This window comes from Poromitra crassiceps (assembly GCF_964638095.1).
Source record: "Poromitra crassiceps genome assembly, chromosome: 4".
Taxonomy (NCBI): domain Eukaryota; kingdom Metazoa; phylum Chordata; class Actinopteri; order Beryciformes; family Melamphaidae; genus Poromitra; species Poromitra crassiceps.
Window position 1 is genome coordinate 55,892,720 of NC_139626.1, and position 15,773 is coordinate 55,908,492.

Genomic DNA, 15,773 nt, shown 5'->3' on the forward strand with positions numbered 1-15,773 from the left:
GGCGAGAGAAAACGAGATAATTCTGGCCTCACTGCCTGGCGTCCCTGCAACAGTCACACATGTGAAATCTCCCACCATGCATTGGGCTAATCCATTTGGCTAATAAATAGCAACCAAATGAGCCGAAATAGATATAAAGGTAGATCTAAATAATGTGTAATGTGAACACAACCTGCAATTGTAGAACATTTCAATATTGGAGCAAATAAAACATCGAAATTAAAACACCACCCTATGTGAAACATATGTGACGCCTACCGTCGGGAGGTTCCGCAATTCGGCCGTGGCAGTTCTGTACAGCAGAGCGTCATGTAATTTCTTGAAAAAATGTGGTTTTGCTTTTTTTTACAATAGTACAAAATATATTATTTGAACTATCCATTCCATATAAAATGAAGACGTTTTGGGATCATTAAATGCGTTAATCTTGTAAAATAAAAGTCGAGTTGTTTTGTCGAAGCATAGAAGTATCGATTGGGTGTCGGCCGGCCTTTGTTTGGGTATCTGCCAATCAGGGCGCGCGATAGGACGCGCATCCGCATAAATATCCACCCGAGCTGGTCACAACACAGACAGCAACAGAACAGCTGAGACAACATGGACAAGCACGCAAGCATGAGGAAGAATGACACGGCCCTCCTGAACAAATTCACCATTCCAGGCGGAATGAACAGTGAAGAATTAATGAATTCCTATGTCCTGGATTACATGATAGGCGACACACAGGACTTGGATGGCGCTGGTGAAAGCGACGATGACGACGATGAAGAATATTTTCCTGAAGACGTGGTCGCAGACCCAGCTGAGGCGGAGATCAATACCGGCAGCGCAGTCATTGGAAGCGTCGAGGAGATTTTATCATCAGTGGAGCCTATAACCGTGGACACTGATTATGATCAAGAAATCCAGAAGATACGAAACTTTGATTGCAAATGCCAGGCCAGACGAAAAGAGAACTCTATTCATCAGCCAATCTCCTGCAGTAAGAAACTTTGTGACAACGTCATTTACAACACAAGGCTGGATTACTCTGCTATGTCGCCAGAATGTAGAGATATCGCTATTATGGCTGTGTATCACGCTTTGACGAATGATTCTGACATGACTCAAGCCACAAAGCAAGTGAATAAGAAGCGACAATTCAACCGAACGCAATAGGCGACTGTCGTTTGCCGTGAGACGTTCTGCTTTGTGTTTTGGTGAGTTTCATATCTATCTTAACAACTCGTGTGTGTGTGTGTGTGTGTCTGACTGTGCCCATGTTTACAGTACAAAGTACAAAGTTATTGTGTTGCAAGATAAGCGTATAGAGCTGCCATCATTGTTTGCATTCAGGTCAAAATGGCGGCAACGTATGTGTGCAAACGTGCAGAGCCGCCATGTTGGGTCGTCTTTGTTTGTTTTGCGCGCCAAAATGGCGTTTGCGCTATTGTCTTACAGCACTGAAATCTCGACTCTTGCATTAAATACTCTTTGTAAGCTGATAGTCGCTAGTGTTATTCTAACCTTGCAAGCAAACAGATTTAGTTTATTGAAAGAGTTTATTGAAACAGATTGAAAGTTTTGAAACAGTCTTTGTTATATATCCTGACATTTATAGCCTAAGCTAGTTTGCAATGTTTGTCCCTTGATGTTATAAGGCAAATAAAACCAGGGTACAAAATAGTGGACTATGGAATACAGCTGTATTATAAAACATAAAACATAAAAAATATACATCTGATTATTAATGTTTTATTTTGTTTATTCCAGCATCAGCACAAAGCTTCTGAAAGCCCTTATCAAATCCTACAAAGAGAATGGATTGGTCCCACGGCAGAGGAAGACACAACCACGCACAAACAAGAATTACCTCGGCTATGATGACATCAAAAGAGTGGTGACATTCATAGCAAACTATGCAGAGGACCACGCTATTCCTCTGCCTGGGCGCCATGCCGGGCATAGAGACTTTAGTGCTAGGCTTCTGCCAACTTCTGCCTCTAAAGCAGTCTGGCGCCTGTACAAAGATGCTATGGAACAGCTTGGTAAGTTTGTATTAGTATTCAAACTTTCTCACTCTCTCTCACACACACACACACACACACACACACACACACACACACACACACACACACACACACACACACACACACATACACACACACACACACACACACACACATCTCTTTAACCATTAGGCTATTCTATGTGATCTATTTTTGATAAGTAAAGTACAGTGATGCTCATAAAAACATTGTCTTTGCAGGGCAGCGTGCGGTTGGTGAGTGCAGCTTCACAAGGCTGTGGAAGTCACTGGTCCCTCACATTGCAAGCACCAAACCTAAAACGGATCTGTGCTGGCAGTGCAAAAAAAACGACCTAATGAATAGAAGCATCAACAAGCCAGATGAGTTGAAATCTGACAGTGTCAAGAAGCAGCAAGTGCATCTCGACTCTGTTGCAAGGGAGCGCAAACTTTATCAGCAGATGACTGCCGCCTGTAGAAAGACCTGTGACGAGTTGTAGCTGTCATTTGGCAAGAACAAACCTGTGTAATACCGGATTCTTCCCTGGTATCACGGAGTTGATTATAGTATTAAATTGTTCCTTAGCTTTGTATCACTCCACTTCTGTTGCACAGCTTTACAGAGTTCACAGGAGGCGATCAGCTTTTATGGAACTTTATCAACTTGTCAGGTAACAGGTACAGTCGTACACCTTACACGTCTGAGACTAATATCAACCAAACCTACTTCCTCTCCCACTCTTCTTCTCCACCTTCTTTTCCCGTCTCTTAAAGGAGACGTGCTCACAACATTACTTCTCCTTCTTACATTACTCCCCCACCCACAAAGAAATGCCCTCATTTCTTAAAACAGTGAAAATGAACAACCCTTGAAATTATAGCAGTAACCGAAGTCATAGCGAGAACAACACCCATAAAGGGCAACAGCTGTAGCTGTCAAAACAACATTCTAGTCTATTGAATAGACAATCAGCAAAACATTTCTTTTTTCTTTCTTTTTTTTTTTCATTTTTTTTTTCATTCACATTCTTCCTCGTTTTCTATTTTTTTTTTTTTTTTAGCTCAACAGATAGTCCGCCAAATGTCCCGGTTGGCGCCTCTCTCGAGGCAGTCGAGCAGGCAATGGGGCCGCTCCCTGACCCCCTGGCACAGCCGGAGCCGAGGCAGGGGAGCCCAAGAGGGATGACAGGGGGGGGGGAAGTGGAGCTGGGCCAGTTATGGAACCACGCGGGGAACCTGGTAGCACCATGTTACCGTTTAGATCAGGAGCTAAGGGGACTCGCTCCTGGCCCATTGAGGAAAAGGCCGGAGGAAGAGGAGGAGGCAGGAAGCCTGCCAATGCGGTCAATGGTGGAAGCGCAGGGGCTGTGGTCGCAGGGGCTTGCAGAGGCACTGATGGCTCCTCCCCATGTTGGGAGGGTGAGGTAGGAGCACAGTATCGTTTCAGGCGGTTGTAGTGTAGAACTCTCGGGTTGGCCCGTGGGTCTGACGGGGCCACTACCTCAAAGGTCACAGGGGGGTGCCCATCTGGAGCACGACATGGACGCAACACCTTATACGGGCCAATCCACAGTGGGGCCAACTTATTGTCACGGGCAGGGTCACTAACCCAAACCAAGTCTCCCTTCTCATAAGGGGAGTATCTCAAGTGTCTGTCATAGTACTGTTTTTGTGACTGTTTAGCCGTAGCATTTGATTTGGCCACTGTCCGGAAAGCCTCAGAGAGCCTCTTTTTTACTGAGTCGGCATACTGTGCTGGGGAGTCATGGGAGGGTAGCCGTGGTGGTGCAGGGCGGCCCTGAAGCAGAATATCCAAAGGAAGATTTGCCTCCCGGCCGTGTAGCAAGAACAATGGTGTGAAGCCGGTTACTGCATGGGTTGTTGTATTATACGCCAACTCCACCTGATGCAGGTGCTCATCCCACTCACTCCCTTTTCAAAGAGCAGCTTTGCCAGTTCATTTTTCATTGTGCGGTTGAACCGCTCCACAGCTCCATCACATTGAGGGTGGTATGCCGTTGTCCTGAGTTTATGCACCCCCAGGAACTCACAGAGGGTTTTTACCAACTCAGATTCGAACTGCCTGCCCTGATCTGACAGCAGAGACTCTGGGGCCCCATGTTGACGGATATATTGTTCAAAGATGCACTTCGCAACCGACTGTGCTGTCTGATCCCTCAATGGGAAAAGGTTCACAAAACGAGAGAAAAGGTCCATTACTACCAGCACGCAGCGGTGGCCTGATTTTGACACGGCAGCACAGAAAGATCGGCTGCAACAATCTGGAAAGGACGTGTTGGCTGGATAGGTATCAAGGGCGCCTGATAGCGTGGGACTGGGGACCGACGTGTCTGGCAGGCGACACATGTCTGACAGAAGGCGAGAATGTCCCTTGCCATATGTGGCCAGTAGCATAGTCTGATTGCTTTGTCCAATGTCTTTTCATATGCATAGTGCCCTGAACTTGGGTCCCCATGAAGCTTTTGCATGACCTGAGGAATGAGCGACGTGGGAATGACAGCCTGGAAAAGAGGGTGCTTCTGAGACTTGTGGTGAATTTTCCGACAAAGGAGTTCATCCTTCATCACCAGTCTGTCATACTGGGTCCACAACTTTTTCAGATAAGGGGATGAGTGCTGCCACCTCGGGGGCCTGCTCCCTTGCTCCACCCACTGAGATGCTGAAGCAATGTCCATGTCCAGCCCCTGGCATTCCTGGAGGTTCCAGGCAGAGGAATTGAGTTCAACCAGATTCACCTTGTCATGATAACTAAGTGACCCAGATCGCCCATGATAGTAGCAGGGGGAGTGGTGTGTGTCAGACAGGAAGAGGCCTGCATGCCAATGTCCACTGGCATTGAGTGAGAGGGAGCTGAGCATGTTGCCCTCCGGCTAGTAGTCTCCACAGGGCTTCCTTCAGGGTGTCTAGCTCATCACGGTGCACAATGCACCAATCGTAAACATCAATGTCCATTGCCCAGTGTGCCCGCCGACCAGTAGGGTCACGATCCAAGGGCATCCGTTTAAGCCCCACCAGTGGCTTATGATCAGTCACAATGTTGAAGGGGTGGAATGCAAGGTAATGGCGGAAATAGTTCACCGCCCACACAATGGCATAAAGCTCCCTGTCAAAAGTGGACCACTTGCGTTCCACCTGTGATAACACATGGCTGGCGTAGGAGATGACATGCTCCCTATTGTGTGTCCGTTGTGACAAAACAGCCCCCACCGCATAATTTGAGGCATCCGTGAACAGCCAGAACGGACGGTTCAAATCAGGGAAGGCCATGATGGGTGGCATGGCGAGCTTTTCCCGCAGTGTTTGGAAAACAGTGTCACACTCTGCTGACCACTCAAAGGGGACATCCTTGTGGGTCAACCCTTACGAAAAAGTCACATGTAATTCACATGTGAAATCTTCCATTTCACATGTGAAAACTCACTTTCACATGTGAAACGTGCAATCTCACATGTGAAATGAAATATTCCACATGTGAAAATATAATGTGTGTCAAAGTCACATGTGAAACCTGCAATCTCACATGTGATTATGCTTTATTCACATGTGAAATAAAAACGTTCACATGTGAAAGTATAATGTGTGTCAAAGTCACATGTGAAACTTGCAATCTCACATGTGATTATGATTTATTCACATGTGAAAGACATTTTCCACATGTGATAATTTTACGTGTGTCAAAGTCACATGTGAAACGTGCAATCTCACATGTGATTATGATTTATTCACATGTGAATAACATTTTCCACATGTGAGAATTTTATGTGTCAAAGTCACATGTGAAACATGCAATCTCACATGTGATTATGATTTATTCACATGTGAATGACATTTTCCACATGTGAAAATGTTATGTGTGTCAATGTCACATGTGAAACTTGCAATCTCACATGTGATTATGATTTATTCACATGTGAAAGACATTTTCCACATGTGATAATTTTACGTGTGTCAAAGTCACATGTGAAACGTGCAATCTCACATGTGATTATGATTTATTCACATGTGAATAACATTTTCCACATGTGAGAATTGAATGTGTGTCAAAGTCACATGTGACACATGCAATCTCACGTGTGATTATGATTTATTTACATGTGAAAGACATTTTCCACATCTGATAATTTTATGTGTGTCAAAGTCACATGTGAAACATGCAATCTCACATGTGATTATGATTTATTCACATGTGAATGACATTTTCCACGTGTGAAAATGTTATGTGTGTCAATGTCACATGTGAAACTTGCAATCTCACATGTGATTATGATTTATTCACATGTGAAAGACATTTTCCACATGTGATAATTTTACGTGTGTCAAAGTCACATGTGAAACGTGCAATCTGACATGTGATTATGATTTATTCACATGTGAATAACATTGTCCACATGTGAGAATTTAATGTGTGTCAAAGTCACATGTGAAACATGCAATCTCACATGTGATTATGATTTATTCACATGTGAAAGACATTTTCCACATGTGAAAATGTTATGTGTGTCAAAGTCACATGTGAAACATGCAATCTCACATGTGATTATGATTTATTCACATGTGAATGACATTTTCCACATGTGAAAATGTTATGTGTGTCAATGTCACATGTGAAACTTGCAATCTCACATGTGATTATGTTTTATTCACATGTGAAAGACATTTTCCACATGTGATAATTTTACATGTGTCAAAGTCACATGTGAAACGTGCAATCGCACATGTGATTATGCTTTATTCACATGTGAATAACATTTTCCACATGTGAGAATTTAATGTGTGCACTGATAAAACAAAAGCATGCAGCTTTTCATTCAATTTTAATTGTATCCACTCCAATAGCTGAAAATTAATAATTTGATAATCTAATATAAAGTTTTTTATTCATATTTATGGTTGAACCATTTTTTATTGTCGGATACAACGTAAAGTGGCAGCGGGATATCAGTCTTTAATTTGTGGTTTTCATCAAGTCTCTAGTATTAGATCAAACATCCATGCGCATGCGCAGTGTTGACAACGGAGAATAAAAGTATCTGTTAATTTCCCTCCAATTCTTTTTAACACACTCCGCAGTTGCACCAGTCGCACGGCACTGCTGTCCCGTGCTGAGTGAAGGCCATTGAGGTCTGAGGTAAGGACAAAACATTTTTACATACTGGTAACGTTTTTCTTCAAAACTGGCCGTTCATTTTAGGTTAAAACAACTCGGCCAGACAGACGACAGCTAACGTAATGGGCTCAGTCAGCTCAGAATAGACGACAGCTAACGTTAGCATCTAGCTAGCTAACGTAGCATATGTCAGGCCTGTCATGTATTAAAATGCAGTTTTCTTGTCTCAGCGAGCAACAACGCCTGGATGGCGACATGGCGCATGTTATATATATTGTCTGCATTGCGTGCCAAATGTTAAAAAACAACTGCTATGGTTTGGTTTAGGGCATCTAACGTTTACTGCATGCTAGCCCCAGCTGCAGAGAATAACTTGGTTTGAAGTAGCTAGGCTATCATGTTAGGTTAACCTAGCGTTACATGGTTTGGTTGAAGGGCTTTGAAGGAAATAAGACGAGCACTCGTGGTTGAGGTCATGGTATTGTTATCACAGTTCGCTAGCGTTAGTTAGCTTAATGTTAGTTGTGTGGGAATTGCTGTTAGCTAGCTGTTAGCTAACGTAAGCTATGCAGCATGTAGTAAGCCTGCCATTCATAGATACAATGCTTTTTTCTTCCTCCGTGAGCAACAGTAGTCTATTAGTGCAACGTTAGCTAAGGTCTGCATTGCATGCTGCTAACAGTGCATTGTTTGACACAATTGTGCCATGAAAATGCCTCCAGCACACAGAAAATAAAACGTGAGCTAGCTGGCAGCTTCCCATGCTAAGGAAAATATGTGGAAACATAATCTGGCAAGTGCTGTTTGTTACTTTTATTGTTAAGGCCTGACTTTGTCAAAAGTTAGCTTGCTAAAGATTGAATTTTCCTTTTCTCTTGCAGTGCAACCTCTGGATACATTGTGGTAAGTTCTGTTAATATCATAAAGGTTGTGGTTCTAAATCCCCTCTAATGCAGTGTGCTGCCTATAGTGTAAGTGAATGTGTAGCTATACTTGTTTTATTCACTGTAACAGGGTTCCTTGAAGTGCTTTGATTTTGAGGGGGGGGATCAAGTACTGCACCTTGAAAATAGCCTATTTCCAAACCAAGTGCTTGAAAGAGTACTTGAAAGTCTTTAAATGTAATCTTGTAATGTGATGTCTGTATGAACCCTGCTGTAGCTAGCTTTAGCTAAATAATTAGCAGTGGTGCCCATCATATCTATCCCCCTCTGTCTCTATGTGGCCATTTACACCTGGCATTAACATGTGTTTTCTGTGATCAGATGTGATCAGATTGCAATCGGGTAGTGCTTGACCACTTGAAAGTAAGGGTGTAGGCTAAACGTCCCCAAGACAGAGTGAGGATGGATACACACAAGCATCCAGTGTCGGTTCTATCATAGACTGTGCTGTACAGCAACTTTCTTCAAAAATATCTGGATCTCTAATATTTGCCCTATAGTACTTTTGGATACGAATAAGTGTGTGTGTGTGTGTGTGTGTGTGTGTGTGTGTGTGTGTGTGTGTGTGTGTGTGTGTGTGTGTGTGTGTGCGCGCGCATTAACATTGAAACAATCATTTATGTCCAGTGTCCAATCCGATTTGACAAAAGATAAGCATGTGTGTTTTAATTTTACATGAGTTAATTAGATTAAATAAAATGCATTTGGTTCAACCGCAATTTTTTTTATTACGTAGGCTATTTTTTTGTTGCCAGATTTCACAATAACACATGTAACCCCGGGTTAAATTGAGGTACAATCTATCTCTAAACTTAACACTAAACAATTATCCCTCTTTGATTAAAACTAGACTCCCCCTCTTGTTAAAGGAGGACTTACCTCCAAAACACTTTTTTTCAGCTTTTAACCAATATATATGACTTTGGGGGTGATGTGTGAAGAATTCTGGTCAGAATTTCCACATTTGACACCAAACTGTTGCCATTTTACCATTTGTATCATTTTTCAGCAGCATACCTGGCATAAGCGCCCTCTTAGGGTCAAAGACTGCTTTTTTTTTTTTTCTCAAATGAATGGGAGATTAGGAACACTTTGACGTCACAGTGTTCCCAAAGACTATGGGATTTCAAGATAATTACTCCCCTACCCCCCCTGTACCCTTTCGGCTCCTCAGAACTCCAAGCCTATTCCTATTGAAGTTTGCTCTTAAAATACTGAACCAAACGTCGTCAAAGTTGGCACATGTCTTAATTATAGTTAGTTTCCCGCTGAATGTGTCACTACTTTATTAATATCTTACCTGAATAAGCTCGAATGATGATGTATATATTATCAGTCCGAGTTGGAAGCAGCTGTCTCCAGCCCAGCCAGGCGGGAGAGAGTCCTACTGTAAGGCTGGTTTCACACCGACGACCCAAGCCTTGCCTATGCCTTGCCTTTACCCACGCTTTTTAATAGGCGTCCGTTTTAGTCAACGAGGCTGTGTACACCGGCGGCCTGAGCGTGAACCCTGCGTGTACCCACGCCTTGCCTGTGCCTTGCCGATTTTATCGAATAGGCGTGAGTTCTATTTTGAAGCCGACAAGGCGCGTGCAGGCAGGCTTCTTCTGTCAAGCCATGAAAGAAAAACGCACAATATCCGTCGGAAATTGCAAAGTCAACTGAATTTCAAAATAAAATGGAGTTACTACAACACGTTGAGCAGAGAGACAGAGAGATTGACGGGTGGCTATCACGTGGGGCTTTCTCCCCGTCGGCAAACAAATCTTCATGAGAGAGAATAGCGACCGAAGAAGCAAGATGGACAATGTTGTTGTGCCAGGCTGCCAGCACATAGCCTATTCTTGCAAGATCACCTCTCTAAAATGTCCGACTATAGTCAGACCTGGTTATACATATCCAGCATCAATAGAACATTAAATATATCCGATTTATTATACCTAGAGGCTACCCATGACAATTCTGGACAACACGTGAAAAAATACAGTCGGGAGAGAGGAGAGGCGCTTGTGACTCGGCTCCAGGTTCGGCGTGCAAAAGGCGTGCGGTGTGATCGCAAAAGCGTGTAACAGGTTCACGCCCAGCTCGGCGTAGGCGTGGGTTGAGGCAAGGCAAGGCGTGGGTCGTCGGTGTGAAACAAGCCTAAACCTCATGCACTAGCTCCAAGCTCCGCGGGCGCGCGCAGCAGAGCAGAGCTCTCTGTGCTCTGAGAGTAGAGAGAGCAGTCTGATATTTCCCCAAACAAATATGGTCGCAGTTTAGCGCACATGTAAAATATAACGCTATACTACGACGTGACAACGTGACAAAGCTTCTCTAAACACATCGGCTACTATCATTTCCCTGCATCCCTCCTACTGAGATTATATCGGTAATGATTTTGGACAGACTGAATGCGCGGAGGAGAAGGAGAGATCTGCAGCTCTGCCCTGAGTAGCCCTGAGAGACACTCGCCTCGCTCCGACTACTGTGCCCGTCTGTGAAAAGCGTCCTGTCCAGTCGCACCTTCGCAAACAGATGCGGGATTCCCTCAATCCTGTACCCAATCTCAGACTGTATTCTCTAAATCGCACACCAGCTATTTCTGTCTGTTTGTTTGTTGCTCCGTGAGGTTACAAGCGCCCCATGCATGCAACAGGCTGTTTCGCCAGCCGGGGTCTGGCAGGAGGGAGGAGGCGCAGGCAGCCTGCACTGCGCTGAGAGGAAAAAACTTTTGCACAACTTTTAACAACAATCACGAAAAGCCCCCAAACTAAAATGAAAAAGGGACTATATGGCAACTTGGACGAGGGAATGACGTAGAGAAATCTCGCATTGTGTTACCCCAGAACGGGGGGTTTGTCGTATTGTGCGGTGTGCTGCTTTAACGAGCCCATGCCACTTTGCTCTCGTAACGTACTTCAACACACTGCCATAGAGTTACATGCAGAAAAATAATTAAATTTCTAGTTCGCCACTGAATTACCAAATTGATATAACTTTCAACCATTTTGAGCAAAGCTCTTTCCATACAGGCCACCAGCGTTGGCTAATTGTTGATATTTATACAGATATGGCCCCTCTCAAATAAATTATTTTTGAGGCAATAGGCAAACTGTAATGGCGTCGATTTCCGAAAAAAAATCTGGACTTCAACACAGCCAAAGAGTCCAGTATAGACAAGAGCATATGTCATTTCTTGGTTTTTTCCATAGGTATTTTCAAATCACTGTTCTAATACATATCTAGGGGGTAAGTCCTCCTTTAAACTAAATCCCCACTATCATTATGGCCTAATATAATTATATGCCCTGTCCCTTTAATTCGTTCCTGTAAAGCTTGTATGAGAATACAAACATTTCCTCACGCCTGGGGAACAACCAAACGTTGCTCAGCATGGCGTCGTGTGATTGGGTAAAATAGAGAGACTACTCGTCTCTCTTGTTACTATTGGATGGTGGGTGAAGAAGGCGGGACTTGAGAGGCCGGCCGGTCAGTCTGCTGAGGTCTGCGTGAGGAGTGGACGTTCGTCCTGCGCTACGGTAAATAGTAGCTGTTGTCGCTAAAATTATAGCTTGGTGAGTGACTAACAGTCACTTACAGGGTGAAAGCCAGAAGCCTTGTCCTGAGCTCCGGTAAATTGTAGCTGTGTAGCTAACAATATAGTTTAGTCAGTGGCTAACCGTCACGTTAAAGGTTTACAGCAGCGGTGCTTTCTTGTGATCTCCGACGAGGAGCAGCCTCCAGACAGCGCACTGTGCTCGTGGAGGCTTCACACAGTTGCACCTCTGGCTCCGCGGGAACCAGATAGCGCCCCGTGCTACCTGGGCAGCACACGGTGGCACCTCTGGCCACGAGGGAGCTCCACATCACTACCTGGAGGGAGACAGCAGTCTCTTTTCTTTCCCTTGTCCTCCCGTTCCTCCGGAAGTGGAGGTTGAAGCGTGAAGAGGAGTCCTTATTAAGAAGAGGATTCCTTGTTTAAGAAGAGGATTCTGGTAAGCGGCGATGTCAGTGCTGTAGAACTGTGGTGAGCAGTCCAGTGCTGAATCACCTTGAGCGCTCAACTTATCAGGCCTGCACCGGGGGGTTTATTTCTTTATTTGTTTGTGGTACCACTGTTTGTGCTGTTGTTATTTTCTACTTCAGGTAACCTTACTGTATTTTTTATAGACTGTATAAAACATATGGACAAAGCCATACGTCTGTTTTGAAGAGAGGTATTTAATTTGAGTGTTTCAGTGCTCTAGTGGGTTTAGGAGGTATCTACCAGTGCTAGCACCTGGTCAGTGTGATTTTCTTTCCCATGTAATGTGAAAGGCTAATAGCCTATATTTTCTACAGGGTTTGACCAAATGCCTGAAAAATAACAGTCTTGTTACCGTACCATACAACCTTTTTATTTTCCTAGAAGAGAATAAATATTGTCTTGTTTTTGTATATCACAAACCATCTGTGTTGGCGTAATTAATAACTTGGATAAATAGAATAAATACATGTATATTAAAAGGGGTTAGAAATACAAGGTTAAAAGATTAAAAACAGCAGGTCATTTCATCGTTTAAGCAGTAAATAAATTATTTAAAAACCATACCACAACACTTATATAGGGGGTTGGTCATAGAGAAGGACCCAGGGCGCTTACTCTCATTCAACACCACGGGAAAAGCGCTACACACATAAAGGTCCGCGATACCGTGAAACCGTGGTATTTTTGTCCAAGGTTATCATACCAATATCAAAAACTCATACCGTTGCATCTCTAATTGTGACCACATTGAACACAAGTGTACATGCAATGCATCCTCTCAATCCACATACAACAACAGTCACTGCAGTTTTTCTACTGCTCTATGCTATGGAGCTTACCTGATTTCAATGTGAACACTGGAGATACATTATTACCAGGTGTAAATTAAATCAGGTTAATGTGGTCAAGCACTATCCGATTGCAATCTGATCACAGAAAATACGCCAGGCGTCAATGGCCTCTATCCCTGTCTCTGCCTCTCTCTCTCCTCTGTGTCTCTCTTTCCTCTCTCTCTCTCTGCCTGTGTCTCCCGTCGTCTCCTGAAGCCACTGCCGTCTCCACCACCACCCCACCCACACACAAAGTGCCGGAGCGGACTGGGACCCTGTCCCCTCTCCCAACAACGGTAGGGTCCTTATTTAGTCCTTACAAAATCAGCACATGGTTCTCATTACATTATTTTGAAAGTTCTGCCCGGCCCTCAAATTTAAGAGAATTGGGTCTGGAAATTCCTTGCAAAGTCTTTGAATTTGATTTTTAGGAGGTATGAGAACCCTGCAAATGTGACTAAAAAACAACAACATTCAAATAGGCTCTGCAAATATAGTGCAGATGTTCTCAGCATAGTGGTATACAAAGAAGCAAGGATATTAATTTAAATACACAAATACTATATAATATTATTTAGTCAAAAAAATAGATTTGGAATAAATACATTTATCTATTTATTTTTTATATTTTTTTATATTTATTTTTTGCTACTTTGACTCTGATGCGCTGCAGTCTGATCTCAGAAAAAAAATGCATGTTAGTGTCAGGTGATAATGACCTCTATCCCTGTCTCCTTCTCTGCCTCTCTACTGTCTTTCCCTCTGCCTCTGTCTCTCCTGTCGTCTCCTGAAGCCACTGCTGCCTCCACCAGCACCACCCCACCCCTTCCCCATGAAACGGCGGAGCAGCCTGGGACCCGTGATCTCTGCAACAACGGTATGCTAATGTTTTCAAGCACACTATCGGATTGCAATCTGATCACAGACAATGCATGTTAGTACCATCATTTGATGATATAAGTTGAAAAACTTAAATGGATAGGCCACTTTTTGGGGAGTTTAGCGAATTTTCCATATCGCCCCCAATAAACATCGATATACACGTCTTCACAGCAACTGTCCGTGCAGTTTGGAGGGTCGGGGTGTGCAGTAGTTAAATGGACAGCACTAAAACAGGACCAAGCGGATCGCGGCTCAAAGTCAACAAAACACTGTGCCTAAAATATAGTGTAAAATAAATATTCTGGTCAAGAGGTCTGTCTTTTTGTTTTGTTTTGTTTGTTAACTTAAGTTATTTAATTTAATTTACCTTGAAGTAAATTTGTATTTTGTTGTTGTTCCAACAGACCAAGTGCAAGCTGTGTTCCCAAACACCAGTGAGGTTCTAATCAGACAGTGCATGGCCCAGAAGTTGAAGGATGTGAGGCAGTGCGACAAAGAACAGTAAGTTTCTCTAGTTTTCTCTATCACTGAAAGTGGGTGTAAAACGTATAGAATGTAACCTGACCTTAATTCATGCTTATATTATATTGATATATCTTAATTAAAATTGGCGGTGTCTGTCACAATTGTGATGTCATCAGTGATGTGATAAACATTTTGCTGCCTGAGGCTAAACTCGTGGGCGTTCAGAGCATGAAGGGGTGGGGGGGATGTGCCACAAGGCATCATCCTCTCTGCCGAAAAGCCATTAGAAGAAGGCTAACCTTGCATCTCCAGGCTCTCTCTGAAAGGAGAAGAGCCGATCTGTGCTCAATTAGTGTTCTGGTCTGATATCTGGTGTATCTCTCTGCCTGTATCGCTCTTTTTTCCCCTGCAGTGTTAGGGTTGTATTCGTTTCATAATAGAGCTGTAATTGTAGTCGGGGCGTAGGGGCACAGATTCTGTTGTAGCATTTTCTGTTGGATTTATTGCATCTCCATCCATTATCCATGGCACATTTTACAGCATCTGTTTTAGGGCATAGGGTGTTGCCCAAAATTCTGAGAATGTTGCTCTATGCATCATAGATTTTGTGTAAGTTATGGGACCATTTGTGAATATAAAGTCCTGAATCAAATGTTTCAGTTCACAGCCGGACTACACTAGGTTTGCCTAGTTTTGGTTGTAATACCCCAGTATGTTTGTGAAATTGCCTTGATTATTCTAATGATATTAAAATTTTCACAGGGCTATTCTAATGATATTTAAATTTTCACAGGGGAACCAACAAGATCAGAAGACTTGTCAGCGGCAGAGAAGGTGTTCCTGAAAGGGACATGACACCCCCAAGTTCTGAAGTCTCACAGGAAGCTGTCCCTGAAAGGGACATGACAGCCCCAAGTTCTGAAGGCTCACAAGAAGCTCACATGACACCCTAGCATAGTTATTACAAAGGGATAGGCCACTTTTTGGGGAGTTTAGCTCGATTGCCATATCCCCCCAATATACACTGTCTTTACAGTCACTCTCGATGCAGTATGGAGAGAGGGGTCATATTTAGCGATAGAACGGTACTGCCGTTCAAAGGCAACAAAACAAAGTGCCAAAAAGCTCTATGTACATCTTGTGACTCGGGTACTAATCCAAAATGCAGAAAAACAATTTTTTGAGGTAAATAAATATTTAGTAAACATCGCTGCCGGGTGTACAGCGCATGTGCAAATAACGCATGCGTGGAAGCGCTGTCCACAGACAAACAAGGAAGTGACCCGGTATGGATTTACTATGGAAATAATGTTTCATGCAACTATGGATTATTATTTCATAGCATGGTGAATAAACTAGTCACAACATGTACACATGTGCATAGAGCTTTAGGCGCTGTGTTTTGTTGCCTTTGAATGGTAGTGCCGCCTCCACTGTTGTATCGCTAAATATGACCCCTCTCTCCATACTGCATCGAGAGTGACCGTAAAGACAGTGTATATTTAGG

The 15,773-nt window shown here is 43.4% G+C and overlaps 1 long non-coding RNA gene across 1 annotated transcript; it reads left to right on the forward strand.

Annotated features, from left to right (window-relative positions):
- Positions 1-13,685: 13,685 nt before the first annotated feature.
- On the forward strand, positions 13,686-15,675 carry LOC310775472. The gene is made up of 3 exons (XR_014552672.1): positions 13,686-13,796; positions 14,206-14,302; positions 15,060-15,675. It is a non-coding gene; the product is annotated as an uncharacterized lncRNA (long non-coding RNA).
- Positions 15,676-15,773: the final 98 nt, after the last annotated feature.